This window comes from Myodes glareolus, chromosome 12 (genome assembly GCF_982192425.1).
Source record: "Myodes glareolus chromosome 12, mMyoGla1.1, whole genome shotgun sequence".
NCBI classification, from domain to species: domain Eukaryota; kingdom Metazoa; phylum Chordata; class Mammalia; order Rodentia; family Cricetidae; genus Myodes; species Myodes glareolus.
The window spans coordinates 56,697,262-56,720,939 of NC_142037.1; the positions used below are offsets into that span (position 1 = coordinate 56,697,262).

Below are 23,678 nucleotides of genomic sequence, written 5' to 3' on the forward strand. Positions count from 1 at the left end.
TGTTCATAGTAAAAAGCTAATGCCTTAATAATGTAAGTTGTAATAATTTATCACACATGATGCTATGTCAGAGTGTCAGAGGAATCTACCTAAACTAATGACAACATTTCCAGTTCTATTTTGTTTGGATTTTAGTGTTTGCTTGTTTGTTTGTTTTTCTGAGACAGGGTTCCTTGTCCTGGAACAAGCTCTTGTAGACAAAGTGGGACTCGAACTCACAAAGATCCTTCTGCCTCTGCCTCCAGAGTTCTAAGATTTAGGGTGTGCACCACAACTGCCCAGAAAGAGGTAAACTTTTAACAGTTTTAACAGTTGCCTCCTGCCTCCTAGCTTCCCAGCTAGGCAGGTACTGCAGACAAAGTTTAGCTTCTAACTAGTGCTCTATGGAATCCTCTTCTGTGTCACTGGTGTAGGAGGTCCTTCTGTCTTTGTGCTGCTTTCATTGGTTAATAAAGAAACTGCTTTGGACCTGCCTGATAGGGCAGAACTTAGGCAGGCAGAGAAGACAGTACTGAATTCTTGGAGGAAGAAAGCAGAGTCAGAGAGATGCCATGGATCTCCCAGTGACAGACACTGGGAATTTTACCCAGTAAGCCACTGCCACATGGCAATACACAGATTAATAGAAATGGGTTATATTAAGATGTAAGAATTAGCCAATGAGAAAGAAGCTGTATTAGTCACAGGCTTTCATAGACATCCTAAGTAAACCTTCCAGCATCCTGTAATCGAAAGTTGTAAAACTCAAAATGTAATATGACTTTAAGCCTGACCTAAGGTTGTAAAAGCTCTTTGACCACCTGGTACTTGATATTATTATACGAGAACTCCCAAAACCAGCCCCCATTGCCACAGTTACAGAAGCCTGATCTCTGGCTGTGCTCACAGCTATAGCTGAAAAGCTTTGCGTGTCCCAAGGTTTTTTACTTTTTCTGAAATAATGCTTGCTTCTAGTTTAATAACTTACTTAGGTGGTATGCCCCCATCATTGCCTGATCCTGGACCCAACAAAATTACATTACTTTTCTTTTTAATATTTTGTTGTATTTAATTTTTTATTCATTTTACATACCAACCACAATTCTAGCTCCCTCCCCTTCTCCTCATGCTCCTCCCACTTTCTCCCACTCCCTCTGATCCTCAAAGGGATTAAGGTCTCCCACTGGGAGTCAACAAAACCTTGCAGATCACTTAAAGGCAGGACCAAGCCTCTGCCCCTGTATCAATGTTGAACAAAGTTTTCCACCATTGGGAATGGGCTCCAAAAAGCCAGTTAATGCTCCAGGAATAAACCTCAGCCTCACAAACAGAGGCCCTACAGAAAGTCCAAGCCACCCTATAGTCTCTTAGATTGAGAAGCATGGATCACCCTAGGAAGGGAAAATAGGTAAGATCTCCTGGGTGACCTGGGGGTAGGCAGTGGATGGCAGGTGATGGTGAGAACATGAGGGAATGGAATGGTCCAGTTGGGGGAGGGAAAGAAAGGAAGAAAAATAAAAGAAGCATTTTGATAGATGGAGGCATTATGGGTCTAGGGAGAACCTGGGGATAGAGAAACACCCAGGAATTCACAAGGATGACTCCAGCTAGGAATCCTAGCAATAGTGGAGAGGTGCCTGAACTGGCCTTCTCTTGTAGTCATATTGATGACCACCCTAACTGTCATCATAGAACTTTCATCCAGTAACTGATGGAAGCAGATGCAGAGATTCAAGGCCAAGTTTTCTTTGTTTTTTAATGTTTGAATATCTATGTTCAGTCATATCATTTTGTGTTACTTAAGAATGGGTAATTTAAAAAAAAAGAAAGAAAGAAAGAAACAACAACAAGAACAAAACAATTTGGCTACTTATTGAACTTATTAGAAGAAATGACAGTTCAGGACACTGGTGGCCCACAGGGTAAGTATTTGGGATGTTGAAGGAGGAGAGTTATAAATAGTTCTAGTAAAACTTTAGACGAAGATAAAGCAAAACATAAGAATTTAAGGCACAAAATTTTTCTAAAAATCATAAAAATGGTTAACCATTCACTATTATATAATTTAACAAGTAATAATTATAGTGAAGGTTGTTCCATAGTTTGCAAAAGCTGACTAATTCAACAAGTCATTGAAAGATATAAGAACTGAGAAGCCAATGATAATGACACCGGGTTTTGATTCTACTGCGTGTACTGGCTTTTTGGAAGCATAGTCTGTTTGGATTCACACCTTCCTAGACCTGGACTTCCCACAGGGCAGGGTATCCTGACTTCTCTTAGGACTGGAGAGGGAGGGGGAGGGTGGGAAGGAAATGGGGGGATGGGAGGGAGGCAGAAATTTTTAATTAAAGAAAAAGAAAATCGAAAAAAGATATAAGAACAACAAAAGGCACAATTAGATTCTGACGCATGTTTTAAACAGAGATAATTAGAGTCTTCATAGTTGGAAGTAGTACTGACAAATATCAAGTAATGACATTTTCTCAATGTTATTAAATATTCTATCAGAGTAGGGTTCCATAAGCACAGTCTCACTTCTTCTCATGGAATGAACCTCATCTAGTCATTTATATCCTTGTTGTTTAGTTATCACACTATAATTACCTTGTAACTGAGTAAATATGCTTGAATACTCTGCCTTATACATTCAATGAGATGAGCGGAGTGAATTTCACATTAGATCATAGGAACCAGTCACTATCGGAGTGTTGTTTCTTTCACTCAACTGCAAGAAAATATTGTAATGTTTTCTAGAAATGATCTGAAGAATCATAGCAAGGTTAATACTATGATTACAGAGACTGAGATATGAGGGCAAATTAAAATCAAAGCACAAAAAGGAAAATCTTTGAATTGTATGCTCTGAGCTCTCTTGGTATTAGCTATTCTTGATAATGCAACATTAACAGCAGAGGGACAAAGATAAAATTTTGAACTAATAATTAATGTATGTGTAAAGTACCACATTAACAAAACTGAAATAATCAGTAATGCATACTGTTAGAAAATACACTGGCCTATTCTATTAAAAATTAAGCTATTTGATGCCCATTACTTTTTAAATCATTCGATGAAATTCTTTTAGGAAATTAGGTGAAAAATTAAATTAAGTATACACCAAATGTTCTCTTCCCCCTAAATCATAAACTAATTCTAGCTGTACAACTGTGGGGGTTGATGGGTGGCATGGGAACCTAGACATATTAGGTATGTTTTATTTTTTTTACTATACTTCAGTTCTTTCCCTTCTTCAGTTAACATTTTAGTCCTCATTTGAGTGAGAAGATCTTGCAAGAGAGAAATTCAATAAAGTTAAAGTCCTCCTATTGAGGTTTCAGTCACTGACTAGAATTGAAAGGAAAAGCAACAGCAAAAGTGCATCTGAAGGTATTTTATAATAAACATGCAATTGCTCCTATGTCTTAATGTTTTATCAGAAGGGATGTAGATGATGAACAGGAATATTAAGAGTCAAACTAATCATCATTTCATGATTAAACTTGCCATACAATTAACTAAAATTATCTCATTGTATCTTCCTTTTAGATCTCATGATTTTGTATTATTATCTGGCTTCCTTTATCTTCCATTTTATTTAGTTAAGAGGGTAGATTTATTTTGAAGGAAAAGAATGAGTCCATGTTATCTTTATCTCTCTTTTTATCTTTCTCCTTTGTTTTTGATTTTAGTTCAGTGAAACAAATCAGAGTCTAGCCTACACTAGATAAGTTTTCTACAGTGATTTAAAGAACACAAGTGTATACAATCAGTCTTCTACAGTACATTGAAGATATTCTAGCATGTGTACACATGAATTTCCAGTAAGCCATTTCTTCCAAATGAAATACAATCTTGGAGAGAAAATTTATACACAAATATGCACACACACACACACACACACACACATACAAACACATGATCTACTTTTATCTGAATGTTTCAAAGTTAGTATTGTACTCAGTGATTTGAATTGCAATCACATAGTTCAATTGTTTGTGAAAGTAACAAATAAACATCAATATATAATTTGTATGATTCCAAAATTATTCTATTTGTTAATCATAGTACTTGTACAAAAGCGACATTTGTGATTTTACAGCTGCATATTCTGTTGAGCTGCTTCCAATGCTATTAAATAGCATTCTTTATATTTGAATTCACTGTGGCAACATTTCTGATAGCTTAAGAATGCAATGGTGGGCAGTGAGATATTTCAAAGAGTAAAGGAGCCTGGAACAAAAAACACTTACCTGAGTTTTTTCCATAGCTCTCACAAGGTGAGCGGGAAGATGTAACTCCATCTATGTGTCTGCTGACCTCCATACAGGTGCTGTGCCACCACACACATGCGTGCAGCCATACATGCATACATGCATATGAACATACATACACATACATACGTACATGCATACATACATACACAAATACAATATACATAAACGTGATTCAAAACTAAAAGTTTTATTTAACAGAAGGGATGCATTTGGAATTCACATTCACTAAAGGATGGTATTTTTCATGTAAGGAATTTGCTGTATGAAATGGATGAATGAAATTCCTTTTGTAGAACAAAATTAAGGAAACAAATCCAATTTATACAACTTTCTACTCTTTGATATCTTATAGACTTTCTCTAAATGTTGGGCTTGATATAATTTATCTAATCTAGCTTTGGCAAAAATAACAAGTAAACTTCATAAGTTCCCCTTGTGCTTTGCATAGCAGCTGCTATGATGATATCCTGAAATGAAATAGAGCACGAGAAGGTTGATTATTTCAATAAAGCTCTCTCTTCTAACTGTTGCTTAATATAATCCAATAAAATTGACATTTTGAGCCATGGTACTTATAAAATTATTTTATTAAATGATATTAGCAATTACTACATTCACACAGCACATTTTTTGGTTCGGCACACTCAGGCACCCAGAAATTTATTTACAAATGAGAATTCTAAAGTTTAGACAGAGGATGTTTTTCCCCACAAGTTAGCGTGTGAGTGGAGTCCTTGTTTCACCAAGACTGAAAATGGTACATATTCCCATATCACTGTCTAGTTACTACAATAGTAAAAGGGAAAGAAAAGGTCTCCATTATAGTGTTAGTGTTTAGAAAAAGCACACGAATTAAGAATGTGACATTATATAAGATCTCTTCATTAAACACTTTGGCAAAGTATTTTTGTTTATTTAAGCTTGAACAGCTGCCTAACCTGTCACAATGTCCCTATAAATAAGACAAGTCATAGCGGGTTTTTTTTTTTTTTTTTTTGTATTTTTAACAGTTCTCTGTAAATTGTGACAATGTCATTCTAATAAATAAGAGATAAGCTTGTTAGTTTGTTTGTTAATATCTGGAACAGAATTACTTATATAGATGATAACAAGACGGGTGTTGTTGGGTCTGCTGGGAGAACTGAGGACTATAAATGCTCTCTGGAAAAGGAATAGAAAGAAGAGCACACTGAATATATCTAGTCTTGTAAATTACTTCTGCTAAACTTTCAATTTTGCTAATATCTTAGCATTTTGTCTTTAAGCCTAAAGAAAATTCTAGACAAATATCTAATTGTTCCTTTTCTACTCACCTCAAGTTTTAATGCACACATAATCCTTGAATTTTGTTTGTTTAAGTGTTTTACAATGCACCTGCATTATCACATTCAGACTGCCATTATGTTATCTTATACTCTCATTTTTCTATGCATAATTTTCTGAAATCAACTGGCTAATACATTTCTTAATGATTGACTATGAATTCTATAATGTCGTTTTTGATTCTGAATTCTAAACAAACTTCCCAAAGCTTCCTAAGTCAAGTGAAAGATTTCTGATCAAAACTATGAGTAGACCTATTTTGCCTATTTAGCTAATTAGTTTGAATGACATAAACATGCACCAATTAAGTCAGAATGTGTTTATCATTATTTTTATGTCTCATCAGTTTTCTTCCATATATAACGTTGTATAATAATCAAGTTAGGGTGAATCAAAAAATCAAAGAAAAGCAATCTACAAGAAGAAAATAGAGACATTAGAATAGTATATAATTTTCCTGGCATGAGCATAAAGATGAAGAAGATACAAGTCACACATGTCATTACCCATAACTGAAAATTATCAGTAAACCTGAAGAAAAAATTTCGGTACTAAGACAATTGAGGATCGATTCTTTGCAGACATTAACCTGGCAAGTTCAAAATCTAATGTAGGTGGGCCTTCTGTCTATGTGTTATTTTCATTGGTTAATAAAGAGACTGCCTTGGCCCTTTGATAAGACAGAAAATTAGGTAGGCGGAGTAAACAGAACAGAATGCTGGGAAGAGGGCAATGAGGCAGATGCCATGGAGCCAGCCACCAGGTCAGACATGCTAAATCTTTCCCGGTAAGCCACCACCTCGTGGTGCTACACAGATTATTAAAAATGGGTTAATCAAGATGTGAGAGTTAGCCAATAACTAACTCTCTAGAGATAATGGGCCAGGCAGTGTTTAAATGAATACAATTTGTGTGTTGTCATTTCTGGAGCTAAGCTAGCCGTGCGGGAGCCGGGTGGGACGAAAAGCAGGTCTGCCTGCAGCTCCTCACTACAAAAATCCAAAATATATAAGTAATTCTAGGAATATAACAAAACCACATAATCCAACTAAAATGGAGAAATGATCTGAATGGACACTTAATGAGAGAATAAATATCTATTGCAAGAAATTTATAAAAAAAATTTCAAGACTCTGGCAATTGTGGAAATGTAAGTCAAAATTATGATGATATTTTATTCAAACCAGCAATATCCTAGCAAGGATTTAAAGAAAAGAAACTCTCATCCATTCTTGGTACTGATGAATTACAACACTCATTATCGAAATTGGTATAATTGAAATATTTTTAGGATTATCCAACTATTTTACCTCCATGTACATATTGCAAAGACATGAGGTCCATGTGCCAAAAAGAAAGCTTTATTTCCATGTTTTGTGGCATTCCTCATATACGGTCCAACCACTAGCTAAGTTCTCATAAATATAGGAATGAATTAAAAATTGCTGTATATAAGATACAATATTATTTATCCAGAATACTAATAAAATTTTGTAATTAGAGACAGAATGAATTAAACGGGAAGAAATTGTATTTAATGAAATAAGCAAAGACAGAAGATAAGTGCTGTAGGTTCTCTCTCTCTTATAGGAAAATCAAAAAAAATAAAAACAAAAACAAAAACTCTGAGTATCAAGTCGTGGTTAGTACAAGTTGGAAATAAGGAGGAAGGAGCATAAAAGTAGGGTGAATGTCATCAATACATTCTGTACAAATACAGTGAATTATTGTTATACATTCAGTAACATACATGATTAATAATAACTAAACAATTTAAATTAGAAAGACATTAACTTCAATAGCATCCCATACTTTTAAAGACTCTAAAACCCCTGTGTTCAGAACTATATGAAAACTCATGCATACATATGCTTGTACATATATACACACACATATACACATATGCACCCACATAAAACTCTACTCATTGAAAGATAATCTCAAAATTAAACATTTAAGCACAGATATCTTTGATTAACTGAGTTGAGCAAGGCAGATATCCTTGCTACTATCACTTGAATACACTTTCAACTGCATTATTAGTCTATGTGGTATTCCTCTCTAATATTTAGTTTTTGTAAGTCCTCTACACTGTAATTTATCCCTAGGAAACCACCAGCTTCTTCAAAGGCAGAATCTCATTCTTCCTCTCTGCTGCTTCCAGTGCCTACTCTAATGATGAATTACTCTTTGCTCCCCTAACATAAACACTCTCAAAGTTAATTAAGTCAGCCTCCCTTCCTGGTAATTCTCCAATCATTGTGGACACCCATGGGGACATATGTGGAAATGTCATTTTGGGAGCTCCTGGCTGCCCTGTTTCTGCACTGGTGGAAAACCCTGCTGGGATCATCAAAGTCCTTCTGAGAACATGAAATTAGGACCTCAGTGGAATCTACACTGGGCAAAGCTGGGCTTTACTTGTTATTGTCTTTTATTAAAATGAAAATCCTTGAATAATTACAAGTGAGATATTTATATCTCTATAATTAAATCTCATTAATAGATATTTAGGAAAATATTTTAAAATAAGAATAAACATCTTCCTTTTAATATAACTCATCATCTTCAGATCAAAAAAGATATAACTAAAAAAAGTGTGAAGACTCATTTAACTTTAAAATAATATTGGACTTTTATAGCATATTCTGCAAGATTTATGTATTTTCAAAATAAATATAGATAAGTATAAACAAAATAGATTTGCTATTAAAGACATATTTCTTTGAAGGAGTGTTTCATCTCAACCTAAAAAGATATGTAGTCACTTTATGAGTAAATATCAAAGAGTATTAATTTAAGCTCTCTGAATGTTTGCAACCAGGCAAATAAACTGTAAGAAGTTGCCAAAGGAAATAAAAAAACAGTCAACAACAACAAAACCAAAAAAGTTTAAATTTTCTAGCAAGTTTTTAACTAGAGCCTGTAAAGTTGAAGAGCATTCATGAATATATGGGACACACGCAAATCATGGAATTAGTGACCCAAAATTAGTGATAGGCTCTTTTTTATATTTAAACAAAAGACTGAAATTTGATCTCTGGAAGGCTATTATATATGAAAAGGGCAAAATTGCTTCTCAGGGAGCCATCTTCTTTGTGACCAATGGGAGTGTGTTTGTATCACTCTTGAGAAGTACTTTATCCCTTCAACACTCATACCTGAGATGGTAGAAGATATTAATACAACAGAAATAAAAATTTCAGAGCATAAATCAGCCTTAAAAGAATATCAATTGATCTTGAACACACAGTTTAGAAGCTATTAAGTTCCTATGCCAACCAACACCATGGAACCCATATGAAAATTAATATTTGCAATAATTTAGGTAAGCATCAGGTAAGCATTTTGGAATAATGGTTATTGAAGTTAATTTTATTCCATTTAAAAATGCTTTTTAATATGAATTTATAAAGAATAAGCATAATTATTTAGCTGATTTAGTTATACATTAGTACTCCAGTTATGAAATTTTCTATTATATTCTGGTTTATATTTTACTTTAAGTCCACTTAATGTCAGCCTAACACTCTCATTTTTGATTTGACACTTATCAATACTCATCACATGTATATTACTTTTTCATTTTTATGCTGCTGTTCTCTGCATCAGCAGATACAACAATCAGATTGTATCACACTAATACCAAAAAATTGAAAGTATCATAAGTGGAAGATCATTTCTGCAGATTCCATTAAAAAGCTTTCTTCATAAATCTATCCAAAACATTACTGAGATTTACAGCAGGATGAACTGGTTAAGGCTGAAATGGTATTCTTTACTTCTGTTTTCCCTTGAGAATGGAATAAGAGACTTTAAAAAAAAAAATCTCACTAGACAAAGTGTCTACCTTAGAAGTAAGCGGATTTCCTTTGATCATCATGATCCATGTGACACAAGCTTGGAACCTAATTGCTGGGGAGACAGAGACAACATAGATCTCTTAGGGATTGCTGGGCAGGGAGCCTGAATAAATAAGTAAACTCTAGCTAATGGCAGACACTCACTCGAATACAAACAGAAACAACAAAAGTGCGGAAGGCAACTGAGATAAAGTTTCTGAGGTTATTCTGTAGCACTCCACACACACAGATGCACACATCTGAGCATAAATGTGTACACACACACACACACACACACACACACACCATAGACTAATGTGGGCCTAATCAATTACTTTTAAAATTAAATAATTCTAATTATAGTCATTCCCAGAATACATTGCTAAACACTCCTTTTGATGTATTCTGTAGGCTTTGACAATATTTTGCAGTGACAAACAGCCATTAGGTGAAATCAAAACAATATTCCCAATGTGTTGGAAGTTATTACAGCACCAACAGATTCCATTTGGGTTTTCTGAAAACAGTAACTTACAATTCATTGCCATCTGATTACTGTTTAAAATGTAGGTGAAGCTTCCAGAGACTTTCATTTTAATATGGAAAACATTGAGGCAGTTTTTAAGTTGTTAATTTTGCTTGACCCAGAGGAAAAGACTCCAACCTTCTATTTCTGAGAAGCCTGATTCTTTCTTCGTGGGATTCTGGTTCAGCATTGTGTAGAGTGAGAGAGAGAGACCTAGAAGTTGTGGATGCCCAATGTAAAGAGCAGCGGAAAAAAAATGAAGATCGACGGTATTTTCCGCATCTGAAATAATAGACCTCTGTGTGGCAGACAGTAAATAGGTAGTCACTTCTACCTGTTAAGTGGATCGTAACGATTGTGATGACTGGTTTTCAAAGCTGTTCTTTACAAATGAGTGTCACGAGTATGCATTGATACATTGATGAAATAGACACTGATGTAAATTTCCAGGGTGCTAAAACAGTAAAATCATGAAAGGAATGATGGGTAAAAAAGAGTGATAGAAGAACAAACTCATGTTTAGAAAGGAAGTAATGAGGACCTCTCTGGAGATGTCAGTCAGCTGCCAAATTCTTCAGGAATTTTGACAAATATCGACTCTTCACATCAGAGAATAAATTCAGGAGAGTTAGCTCTGGGCTGGCTTTGAATCCCTTCGTGTTTATATGCATTATGTAAATCATACATATCCCAGGAAATATTGATGAGGAAGTGTAAAAGCGATTTCTTCACATGCAGAATTTGATTATCTAAACCAATTCAATTAGTAGTTAGTGTTTGCTTGTTTAAATATCATCTATGTTCAAGGGAAAAGGAATGAGGAGAGTCAAGAAAAATGACCCGAAAACTTTGTAGCATTGTTTTTCAAAAATAAGTGGTATCATTTTAATGTCTTCATGACATACAATTTGAATTTTCTAGGCTTTGTGACCAGTAGTGACATATAGCTAGAGATATAAAACATAAGCATCATGGCTTTTATTTAAAATATACAATGGAAATTGCGATGACAGGAAATGAATGGCACAATCAATGAAAAGAAAACTGAGAAAGGCTTTAATAGTAAGACAGATATGGAAAGAAAAACAGAAAGATAAAGCGAAGGAAGCTGTTTCATTATGTATCACAGAAATATTTAAATGCAGATCCAGACATTGTCTGACATTGAAATACATCAGTTCTGAGCTACTTCTGAACTATTTCTCTGGCCATAACTTGGCATAACCAGAAAATAAAATCTCAAGTAAGCCTGGATTTGATGTTCTGCTACTGTTGGACTGACATGATACATAAATATAAATCATTGGTACTGAGTTCCCACACTCAGAATTGTATGTGACCTCTCCCAAGATCATGTAAATGAATCAAGAAGAGAAACAGGCATATCTGCTGAGTGACAGAGACAGGACAAGCTGGAGCTTCAGAATCTTCTCTGTCAACAGCTGCAGAACTGCCCAAGTAACTTCAGCATGTAGACCCTTCCTAGTGACACTGTCCTAATCATTATAGGTTCACAGTAGGGTTGACAATAGTCAATAGTGGAAGATTCCACCCACACCCCGGTTGTTTCTTTAGTTTTTAAAAACAGTACACTATTATTGATATTTCTGTAAAGAAGGCTCAATGCAGCCAGCATTGACTGGGAACTTTTCATGCCTGTATAAATTATCAGAGGTTCAGACCAGGAACGTTAGTGCTGGTCGGCAACTGAGACTGTCCATATACCACCTCCCACCTTTCGTAAGGATGGCCCCTGGAGACTGGCTCTGAAATGCTGAAATAAATTAACTGGGAGACAGTTCCTGAGCTATCGCTAGCACATTAAACCTTCTTAAAAGATTATGTCTGACTCACATATTCCTTTACTGATTCATTCATGTGGAATTTGAAACTATAAATCACATTTGTTACATTTTAGAAAATTCCCTTTGCAGGATTTCAGTTATATTAAAACTAAATAAATCATCTTTAACCAAAAATAGTTTTAATCTTCAAGTTCCTCTGAGATGTTGCACATCCTTACTCTTCTCAGACTGCCCAAATTAAAACTATTGTTTTGGGCTGAATGCAGAAAATTGTTTAGCATTAGTATTGATCGCGGAAAAACAGCTTAAATAATTATTTTAGTTTAAATACATTTTGAATACATATACTTCCTAGTCCATTAAGAAAAGTGCCCATATAATCAGCTATAAAAATATTGCTAAATGGTTCCAAAATTTATAATTTTGCTTTATTTCTAGATAATGTTACAACAATAAATGATATACACAAAGTGTGAGACCCACAACTGTATGTGTTTACTATTTTAATGTCTACTCCTTTAGTTTTTCTGAGTAAGAACTGATATAGTGTCTTAAACAATAACATCAGCAACAACCAGAATTACATGAGCAATGTATGATTGTCACGTATATTATAAACAATCATTCTTAAAATACTAAGCTCCCCTTTGTCCCTAAGTAAATGAGTGCATTAGATCAGAATGTGGACAACTTGCAATATGAAGAAATAGGTATTCAAGGAAAAGCACACTTGCCCTGAGAGGCCTTACTTTAGCATCTCTTCTTTAGTCAACAAAATGTCCCCACTGAGTGCCTGTTGCTGTGCTATAGGACAGACAGCTTATACAAGTTTGCCAGGGCTGATTGCCAAAGAGTCACATATTTGCTACCAATTGTTACTGTAAAATCTGCTCCGGTGGGGATATTTACACCATGAAAATTGGCAGTGGTACAAAGCTCACCTCCCCCTGCTCCTTTGTTGTTTATATGGAAACATCTGCTTGTGCACAGTGCTACAGGGGGTTAATAATAATAGCTAAGACCCAAACCCAGTTTCGCACGTACTTATTTAAAATGATAGCCTTGGAAAAGAGCTAAAGCCCCCAAACAGAGAGATGACTAAAGCTAATTTTGACAGCTTAAACCTTGGTGGTTTGAAGAATGAAATTTTCATTATCAGAAATAAAGAAATCAGGAAGGAAGATTCATTTGGGATATAGAGATGAAACTTGAGTTGTTTGTCTAGGGATGAAATTAAGAAGGAACATCAGGGGAGATAAAAATTGGAATTTAAATCATCCATGATCACCACTTTGTCTGTGAGAGCAGATCTTTAAATTGCCTTTATATTACAGTCAACTGGTGGGACTGAAGATCTGCCAGTGGATGAATCTCAGCCTGGGAGACTGGGACTACATAATTGCCGGGGAATGTGGCCTGAGCTTTGGAATTTTTAGGTGCACCCGAGTTGATTCTATGAACTGGAAAACGCTGCTGTACAATCTGCACATTTTACAATTGCTTTAAGAACTCAAATACTTGAAATAGAGAAAGAAATAGTTTCATAGTAAATATTTAGAGAACTGAAGCTAATCAAGATTTCAGTGTGTTATAGATTTGGCGGTACGCAAATCACTCCTATTTGTACTTTCTAAAAGGTTTCAGTAAAGTAAATGTAGTAGTTTTTAACTTCACAAAGTAAATAGCATTGTGGGGGGGTATGGAACCGGAACTAGTCATCTTTTATGACAAGACAAGGCATTCATAAGCGGAACTGGAACACAGAACTTTTGACCAACAATCTGTCCTGTTTGAAAGATGTGCCAAGGTCACGGTGTCTGAGAACTTGTATGGGTGCCTGGCTTCACTTGAGATCTATGCCACTAGAGGGAGACTTTTCCTGACCCTGCCTGGATGGACTCCTGGAACTAGAGCTTAGACAGGCCAGAGACCTAAGATAGAACAAACAAACAAACAAACAAAACGATGGGGAAGATAGTAAACAAAATAAATCCTAATGACATTCTGCTACTTGTATGGATAAGTGTCTTGTCCAGTTGTCATTAGAGAGGCTGCATCTAGCAATTTATGGGAGCAGATACAGAGATGGATAGCCAAGCACTAGTTGGAGTCAAGAGAACCCTGCAGAAGATTTTTGGACTCAGAGGGGTCAAGGACTTTGCTAGAATGTGGTCCACAGAATCAACGAAGCAGGGCTCTTAGGGGATCACAGAGACCGAAGTAGCAATCACAAACGCCATGAGTGTCAGAGCTACGTCCTTGTCCTTTGTGCATATGTTATGCTGATGTACCTAGGTGCTCTTGTGGGACTCCTAAAAGTGGGAGTTGGGATCGTTCTGTGAATCTTCTCCTTGCTTGTGGGACATGTTTCCTCCTACTGAATATCCTAGTTCCGTCTTGATAGGCGGGTTTGTGCCCACTCTTATTGTAACTTCTTATGTCATGTTCATTTGGCATCCCTGGAAGGCCTGCCTTTTGGTGAAGGAAGGCAGAGGAGTAGCTGATATAGTGGAGAGGGGGATTGGGGGGACACTGAGAGGAGCGGAGGGAGGGGAAAGTGGGGGTCATAATATAATGTGTGAGAGATTTTTTTTAAAAAATGGCTGATATTGACAAATACTTTATATATGTATATAATAGTTAGGAATAGTTTAGAATCAGACTAGACTTAAAAATAGGAGAAAAAAAGACCAATTGTGTTTGTAATAAACTAAGACGTGATGCCAATACTAAACTGAACTTCCAATCAAAATGACATACACACAAACTGCATACTAGCAATATTTAAGACTCAGATCTGTTTTAATTTGGGTGGAAAGCAGTAGTTTTATTACCTCTAAGTGATGATTCCCAAGACACATAGCTACTTCCCTAGGAACACATTCTCCTAACATGAGAATGCATTAACATTACAATCAATGGACTGATTCAATCCTTTGCATTCCACATAAAACAAAATAATATTAAGAGTTCCACATTTCTATTTCTTCCCAGTACAAATACAATTTTAGAGTTTTCTAGAAAACAGAATATTTTAGTGCATTTTGATGGATTTTAGGGCATGGTTTTGCCTTCAAGTTTGCACTGTCACATAGTTTTATATTACACACTAGAGAGAAGATTGAAGAAACAGGAGTGCGAGGATGTAAGGAAATGGAAGAAGGACAGAGAACATAATCCCAGAGTCTGATTCCTGTGTGTGGTATGCTGAGTGGGATTCCACATTTTTCTAACTTTTCACGTGAATCTGATATTTGTAATCTACGCATTTATGGACCATATTTGAGTAGCAAGACAATAAACATTTGAGGTAAAGTGGATGTTGTGTGTAGAATTCATTTGGTTCATCTCCACCATCTTCATGTACTCGGTGGAAATAGAGTTCATTAAATGCAGCAAATCCACCAACCCACAAACCTCAGAGCAGGTGAGAAAACCTCCTTCATGTGGAAACCATCAATCATGCTCTCCACATACAGGTAATAGTCATTACCAAAGAATGTTTTGTCAGGTATGGGAGAGAACAAGTCACAGATCCGCATATGGCTGTATCTTATTGATTAAAAATGAAAATAACCGTATTGGAGAAAATGTTTTAAAATATCCCATCAGTCCTAAGAAATTAAATTGAAGGGATGCTCAAAAATATAGAGTAATTCTGTTTTACACAGTGTACATCAGAGTATTCAAACCATCCTTTCTGATAAAATACTTAATATGTAAACATAACATCAACGTTTTTGAACATCTTCTTATGAGAGATTTTACATGAACCAGGGATGTGTTTCAAATGGTCAAGTCTGGGTGGCCCATGGCATATAATGCAAATCAACGCATTAAGGACACAAACAGTGCTGTCTTCTGAAACAAAGTAAGTGATAAAAACTGCCCCTGCTGCAACCTCAAGTTGCATTCAGTGGCATTCACCTTCTTCTCTCAGCATAACTGGAATGTCTCTCCAAACCAGAAAACGGAGGGCTTCAGAAGCATTATGTAGCTAAAAACGGAGACTATTTTACCCATTAGTAATAAATGTACCTGCTGAGCAGAACTCAGCTGTACCTGAAAAGCTTGCACAGTTCCCTTTTGCTTAGCTCTGCCTGTTCTAAGAGAAGCAGTGTGCTAAAGAGAATTTTGTTAAAAGCTAAAGGGTTTATATAATTGACTTTACTGGAATTAGAAGACAGGGTACCGTGTTCTCAATCTGAAGCAGCCGGGTCTATAATGAAGGAAAATTGCACAATTTGATAGCCAGATATAGACACTGTGCAGTAATAGAAGTAATCAAAGGCTTGGGCATACTTCAATGAAGAAACTGTAAGTTTCCCTTTGCTCCAGAGAGCAGCTTGCAAGTGAGTGAGTGTTGAGTGTTGCAGGAAGTGATTGTGCATGCCTTTCTCACCCTGGGCACTTTCCTCACAATGGCAGGGCTAGCAAGTCGCAAACATTAGCATGTTAATGGGGAGGCGGCCACTGAAATTGTAATTTTTGTCTTCAACGTTTTAACTTCTACTGATTTTGAAACAGGAATAAAGGACTGTGTATTATATTAGAGCTAATATTTTAATGTTGTTCTCACCGATAGCACACTTGACTTCCATCAGGCGGTTGCCTTCCATTTCTAGTACACATTCTAGAGAAAGGAAAGACGTAAGCCACATTCAGGGTGAAGTCATACTAGCTTTATTAAACATCTGCAAAAAAGTGAAGTCTTGGTCATAGAGGTTTGCTCATCTGTAGCATCTTTGGGGAAATGTGACATGAGTGATTATACCAAGAAGGAAGGATCAACAAGAACACAGTCTTGACAAAACAAGCTTCTGAAAAATCATAAATATTAAGATTGCAACTTTGGACGAGATAAAGAACAAAGTCTTGATATGATCAGAACTCATCTAATAAAACACATGTTTTTGGAGACCAAAATATTTTCAAAAAATCCCAAGTCTTATGTATAGAAATTTGCATAGCTCACAAATATATTAGAAATAATTTTGGTCTTGTCATAAACTGATTTGAGGAATATTCATAATAATTGAGATTAAGTACTTGGGTTTTAGATTTCCCTAAATTGCCAGTTAAACACACATAAAATTAATTTTAGTAAAATATAAGTATATGTGACAGCTCAATTAGTATGATTTATATACCTCAAAATAATCGTAGTATTAAGGTAGGCAGCACCCTGTCCAGTTTTATTCACATCAGGAGTTTTTAATGCTATTAACTAACTAAAGCAACTTTGAAACAAAACACAGAATACCAGGATCTCCCAATAATTTTTCTCTGTCTGCGGCTTATTTGTGAAACTATATCACTAAAAGTTTTAGTTAAATATCAACTTTCTTTATTTTATGCACATTCCATATGAATGTTTGTTTTAAAGAGACTTAAGTATTAAGAATAATGCTCTCACATCGGTCATTAAAACTGAGTGAAATATATTACCAGTTTCAGTTCACTTGAGTCTGACACTAAAGGAAACCACAACAATTGACACTTACATAATATCCTTAAAACCTGGTGAAAAAAAGTTTGCTTATAAATTTAATGTTGATGTTCTCCAAATATTCTAGAAGCACCAAGTTACCGAAAGAAAAAGATTATCCACCAAAATTATATAATCTAGCTTCGCAAAAGACCTATTTGCTCATATAGTAGCAGATGATTCTTTTCTACACACACAGACACAAACACAGGCACACACCTAGACTCAGGCACGTGCGCGCATACACACACACACACACACACACACACACACACGCACACACACACATTTCTAATTGATTTTTAAAATAAATTATTTCCTCTCTCCTCTTCTCTGAGGGGATACTCTCAATAGCACATCTTATTAGAGTTTATTTATTTAAATAGCAATAATTAGTTCTTTTCCAAATAAGATTCATATTTCTTTAAAAAAAATCCTATCAATTAGTGAAAAATAAAATTGTTGTTATTGACACAAACCAAATCTCTAATTTGACTATCACCTTGACAACAAATATTAAATTTATCTAACTTCCTTATAAATTAAATTTTTGGTGTCGCTTGTACATCTTTCTCTAGATTGCTTCTATACCATTATGAACCTATTTCAGTAGGATTCTTTTCAATTCTTCACTGAAACTTGTAGGCGGGGACCATTCTTTCATTCCCTGCCACCCTGACCCAAATAATCATACAGAAACTATATTAATTACAACATTGTTTGGCCAGTGGCTTAGACATTTTTCTAGCTAGCTCTTATATCTTAAATAAACATATTTCTATTAATATGTGTATTTCCAAGAGATTGTGACTTACCAGTAGGTTCTGGCGTCTTTCTTTTGGGGTAGCTACATAGTGTCTCCTTGACTCTGCCTAATCTCTCTTATAATTCTGTATGGATTTTTTTCCCTGACTTTATTCTGCTAAGACATTGGCCAAAACAACTTTATTCATTATTCAATAAAAGTCACATATATACACTAAAACAGCCCAGAAAAGAACATTTCATCTATATTCACAAGGACGTGCTAGGTTCTCAATCTATCAGTAAAGCAATGTCCAATCATATTCCTGATTTCTACTTGTCAGGGTCTGTGTAGTGTCACTTTGCTGTCTAATTCTTTCCATATTTGTTCGTTCAACTCTTCCCCTGCCATGCACTGAATATCTTTGCATTTCTTATATTTACCATGACTAAAAGTGGACTTTCTTCCCCAAATTAAAATCTGTCCACTTTTTCATTCTGAAAGTTTTTTTCCCACCATCCTGTTTCACAAGAGAAAGCAGAGAAAATTTGAGGTCTCTTTGACTCGTCTTGCTGCTCTCACATTCTTCCCCGTAATCAATGAGTACATTAGCTACTTTAATAAAATCAATGCAGACATATTTGTCTTCTTACCACCTCACTTTCAACACATTTGTCTAATTCTGTATGTAACGTCTCTCTTCATTGAGATAGTCTGTTCCCAACAAGAGTTCAGCATAAGACTTTTAAAATGTAAGGTATATGATTTTCATGCTTCAAAAACATCTAGTACTGAAACAATTAGCATTGGACAGATATCACATAATGTCTAAAGCTAATTCTTGGCAATGGGATTCATCATGCCTTTGTCAAAATGAGCAAACTTTTCTTGCACTATCATGGTAATGTTTATCCTGTGCATTTAATACCTCTCAAATGTGAAGGATATTATCGGGCACATACATGTTTTAATGTTTATTAATAGATAAAGCATGGGTTATGAGTTATTTCTGTGTTAAACTGTCATGAATTTAAATGTAGCAAATTGAACTGTGAGGATAAGCATATATTGAAGTGTTAACATCTCCCAGTCTCACCTTGATAATAAAGGACCCAAGACCTACACACCACTCTTCTGCAGAGAGATTGTCTAAGTATTCCCTATATATCATTTGAAGACATTAGAATATCTGGAATTACATGAGATGTCTAACAAGATCTAGACAACTTTTAGCTTCCAAAATGAGATGAGAAGATAAAATCTAATAAATATATGTATATACATCATTATGGGAACATAATTTAAGAAGACAAATCTTCTAATAGATTTTTTTATATGCTTGTACTTGAAGGTAATTTTGCATATATGTGTTTAGAGTAAACAATCCTTGATTTGAGATATTCCTGTTGCCAGGTTAATGTCTTTCTCTTTTTCATAATTTAGAAAAGACTTCTTTATTTCTATTTATTTAAACCTATTTAAAGTCTTTTTTATATCTTTTGAAGCTGCTTAGAAATTAATTTAGGTGTCATTAGAGCTGGCAGTTTAATTTCTTTTAATGAGGTTTGTAACATAGCTGCATGTAGAAGAAATTAACATTTTGCTTTGGAAAATCTAAATTACGCCACCTTATTCAACACCATAAATATGTATAGTGTATCAATATTGATTTACTGACAACAATAATTGAATAAAGGAAGGAGGAAAGAGCAGGTGTGCATGTGCTTAAATTATAACAAAATATTTGAAAGCTGGATTATTTTTCTTTTTTCTTTTCAGATATATGGTTACATGGATATTGATACTGCTGCTGCTTGTCTCTGAATATTTTATTATATTTTAAATTTTAAATTATAAAGTATTCTGTTGATACAATAGATTGCCCTAGTAATCTCAGTTCTAGATGTGCTTGCTCACAAACTGCATTACAGTTCCTCCAATTTCTTGTGATCTAATGGGTTCTATCTCTCCTTTACACCTTGTCTTTCTGTTGTCCTTCCATCCTGGACATTTTATCTGCTCTGTCTGCATCTGATAAAGGTAGCCCCGGCATTTCATGGACAAGGTCACTTTAATTGTCCTTCCCAGGTAATGTCAGTGTGGCGACACTGTTAGTTACACTGTCTCCCTAGACTTACCTCATATTCTTCCGTGGTGTCTGGCAGATAGCTGCGACACAGTGCCAGCTCCCACTCTCCTTTCCAGAGTATCTTTGCTGGTTTGTGTGTTTGCATTTCAAAGGTATTTTTGTGTTAATGATAATCAACTAAGCCTTGTCCAATATCTTTCCTAAGGCAGTATAAATAATTGCTTCGGCAATGATAAGAATCTGACATGATCTTCTATGATTGCTTGGAGTGTGGGTGTGAATTTATTGTCAAAAATTAGAAAGAGGACATAACTAGAAAATATCATTCTATTTGTAACAGTATGACTTAGTACTTCGAACTGTATATCCTTGTTTGAATTTTAGCATGTCTTATTTACATAGCATCTCCTCTCTGAGTTGTTCAGATGATGAATAACGCAATTCCTTAAGTGAATTAGCCCTGTTCACTATGCTGTTCTGGCAATGTCTGGGGCTTGATGAAATTTGAAAAGAGTAGTATTCCTGGAAAGTGCTGGAGACAAGGCTGGGCCAATTTGCCCCTGAGGAAAGCCTATTTAAACAAGACCTCACTGTGGGATACATAAACAATGCACAGTACTATGATATGGTACAAAAAAAAAATCTTGAAAGCAGAAAGTTTTTAAAAAGCAGAGGAAAAACCACAGGGGTATATCTGCAGCATTGTACAGTCCAGCATTTAAAGAAAAATTATTTGCAGCATCACATTGGAATAGGTATTAAAGACGATCCGTCACATGATTCCATTCCATTTAAATTCTATCGATTTTCACTACATGCTGAGTGAACTTGTGTAAGTAGTCCATCTCTCTTTTTCTAATTACAAATTTAAAATTAAAAATATAGATAGTAAATATCTGAATAAAGATAACTAAAAAAGATTATTTCCTAAAACGTAAATGAATAGAGTCCCATAAAACATAATGGATGGCAAACAGTAAGACATGGATAAAAAGACAGCCTTTATTATCATTGGTTGCCTGTTGATATCTAATATGAAGAAGATAATTCTACTGAGAGCCTGAGGAAAATGATTTCTTATCTTGTAAACCAGAAACAGAGAAATCTTGCCTATAGCTTAAGAAAGATACAACTTGCACGTAAAATCTATGTGTGCTTTTTGTGTCACATTTTCAGCTATGGATTTTTAAAGGGCTCATCCTTTCATACATGCCTTTTTTTTTTTAGGGAGGGGATAGACAGTTAGAAAAGGTGATTGCTAATTCATTACCTTGACAACAAAGAGAATCAATTGTGAAATAAGCAAAAAAGACAGTCTTAACACTTTCTCAGCTTCTCCATATTTAGCTGCAAACAGTCAATTCCCTTTAACTAAACTTAGAGCTACTTTTTGAAAGATATTACAGTAAAACTTATAAAGAATTGGCAAAAATTAAAATTCGGTATATATTTAATTCAGCTGGATGCATTTTATTTTTACCCTACTATGAGTTTGTGTTTCTGGAATAGGATTGAGATAGTAACATTATAATTTTTATTTAAATGCAATAATTTTTACAGAGCAAACTCTATTTGCTTAACACTACTCAAAACATTTTACTAGCTGTTAATGACTTCAGACATAGTGGCATTTCTAAGAAATTTATATTTTACAATGAAGAATAATCAATGCAACAGAGATTAAATGAATTTTTCAAATTTCTAGGATTTGAACCATGATATTTGAGCTCCACAAGGTAGCCTCACAGGCCAGTTACACTACTAGGTAAATATGTAACTTTGAAAGAAAGTTTGCTGGGATAAGGTTTGTGTTAATTTGAAGATCCTCTTAACTATTGTTCTTCATGTAACATTTTTACTGAATTAAAATAGAAATATAGTTCATTTGCATCAGAATAATTAGTCTATATCACAACAATTCAATTTTGTGATTTCTCTGCATAAATCAGCTTACCATGAACTTTTAAGAATTCTATATTAATTTAAAATATTTTGATGACACATAATATTTGTACATATTTATGAGTGATGCTGCCATATTTTGATTCATGTAGACATTGACAGCAATCAAATCATGACAATTATCATATATGTGACTTTACATTTTATCATGATGTATAATGATTTTTATGATGAGTATATTTAAATTCCTCTGTCCTAATTCTTTGAGATGTTAATTTCAAATATTCTCTTTTGTATGCTTATCTGGAATAATTTGAGAGTCAAGAAACTAAAAAAGACTCCATTTTGTGGGCAAATCCATTAAGGAGGAGACAATAAAATATAGAAGCAATGAAAGTAGTAATGGGATATTCTGGGGACAGAAAGTTTTAAGTATAGAGTGTGTAGGGGGTTGGGGGATGGAGGGCAGGAAGGAGACTTAACAAAAATAATGGGTGTATGCAAAGCTATATGTAAATCTATAATCTCCCAAACAAGGAAAAGTATGATGAAATGTGAGAAAAGTATAATTTAGATGTTTAAATGTGAATGGGGATTAGGAAAAGAAAAGTTTAAAGGAAGGAAGCCTTAGCCTTAGCCAAAGGAGGAATACATATAGAAGCCATATGGAAATCCACTAGTTTGCATGCTAAACCTTTCTCCCTACCCACTGCCTCTTTCTATTCCTCTCCCCAAATCCTCTCCGTCACATACACACACACACACACACACACACACACACACACACACACACACACATTCTGTCTGAACAGAAATAAGACTATACAGGAAACACGAGTTATTCAATGAAAATCTCTGTCACAGAGCACCTAACTAAGATTTACAAGTCATGGGGATTAAAAACATAAGCTTTATGTTTGAATATGAGGACTTATTGTAAAAGAGTCTCAACTGGGAGATCATATGTTCTAACAGAGAATGTACCTCTGTTGGTTTACTAAAAGGTAAGGCTGTCAGATTATTTCTAAACATTTATTTTTATATCTGCAGGTGTATTTGTTTGTGGTAGGTAGCGGCTAATACAAAGACTCATAACTGAATGAAATGTCAAGTATTAGTGACTGTGTGCTGAGATTTGAAAGGGATGCTTATTTCAAACTTCCCTATCTCAGGCAACTTTAAGGAAGAATTGTTGCAAGACCAAGGAAGCTGATGGAGGGAAGAGAGTTGTGATACACCAACTGCCAAATGTGACACCGCTGTTGTCCTCATCGGCTCACTATGATCGGGGCTATCCGCAGAAGATGAAACCAGTCAGAATTCCAGCGTATGTGGAGCAGGGGATCTGGAAGCCATTGCAACTGCAATAACATCTGGCAATTGGTCTCCATTTGTAGGTAACTTGGGTAGGTTCCCCAGTGAACAGCTCCATATGCGTGAATATGTTGACAACATTAATTGCACTACAGCGAATATGAATAAGTTTTAAAAAATAAAGAGAGGAGGTGAAGTTGCCAGTGAGTCAGTGTGTGGGGCAGAAGGGAGCAGCAGAGGAAGAGAGTGGAGGATGGGCAAGATCAGAACATGCTTTACAAAGGCAAGGGAGTACTGAAGACTCATGGATAAATAAAATATTAGTATAAAAGATAAGCGTCTGAATTTGTTTCATACTTGAAACACTCCTGTTTGTCTAGTTGTTAAA

At 35.1% G+C, this 23,678-nt stretch overlaps 1 protein-coding gene and 1 long non-coding RNA gene across 6 annotated transcripts in view; one reads left to right on the forward strand and one right to left on the reverse strand.

The window, feature by feature from the left end:
• The window catches only part of Pcdh9 (protocadherin 9), an 845,344-nt gene that overhangs the window by 145,326 nt on the left and 676,340 nt on the right, over positions 1 to 23,678 (reverse strand). The gene's annotated exons all lie outside the window — the stretch shown is intronic.
• LOC125392152 (uncharacterized) lies at positions 1,692 to 23,584 on the forward strand. Its single transcript, XR_007229413.3, has 3 exons — positions 1,692 to 1,901; positions 3,237 to 3,369; positions 23,149 to 23,584. It is a non-coding gene; the product is annotated as an uncharacterized LOC125392152 (long non-coding RNA).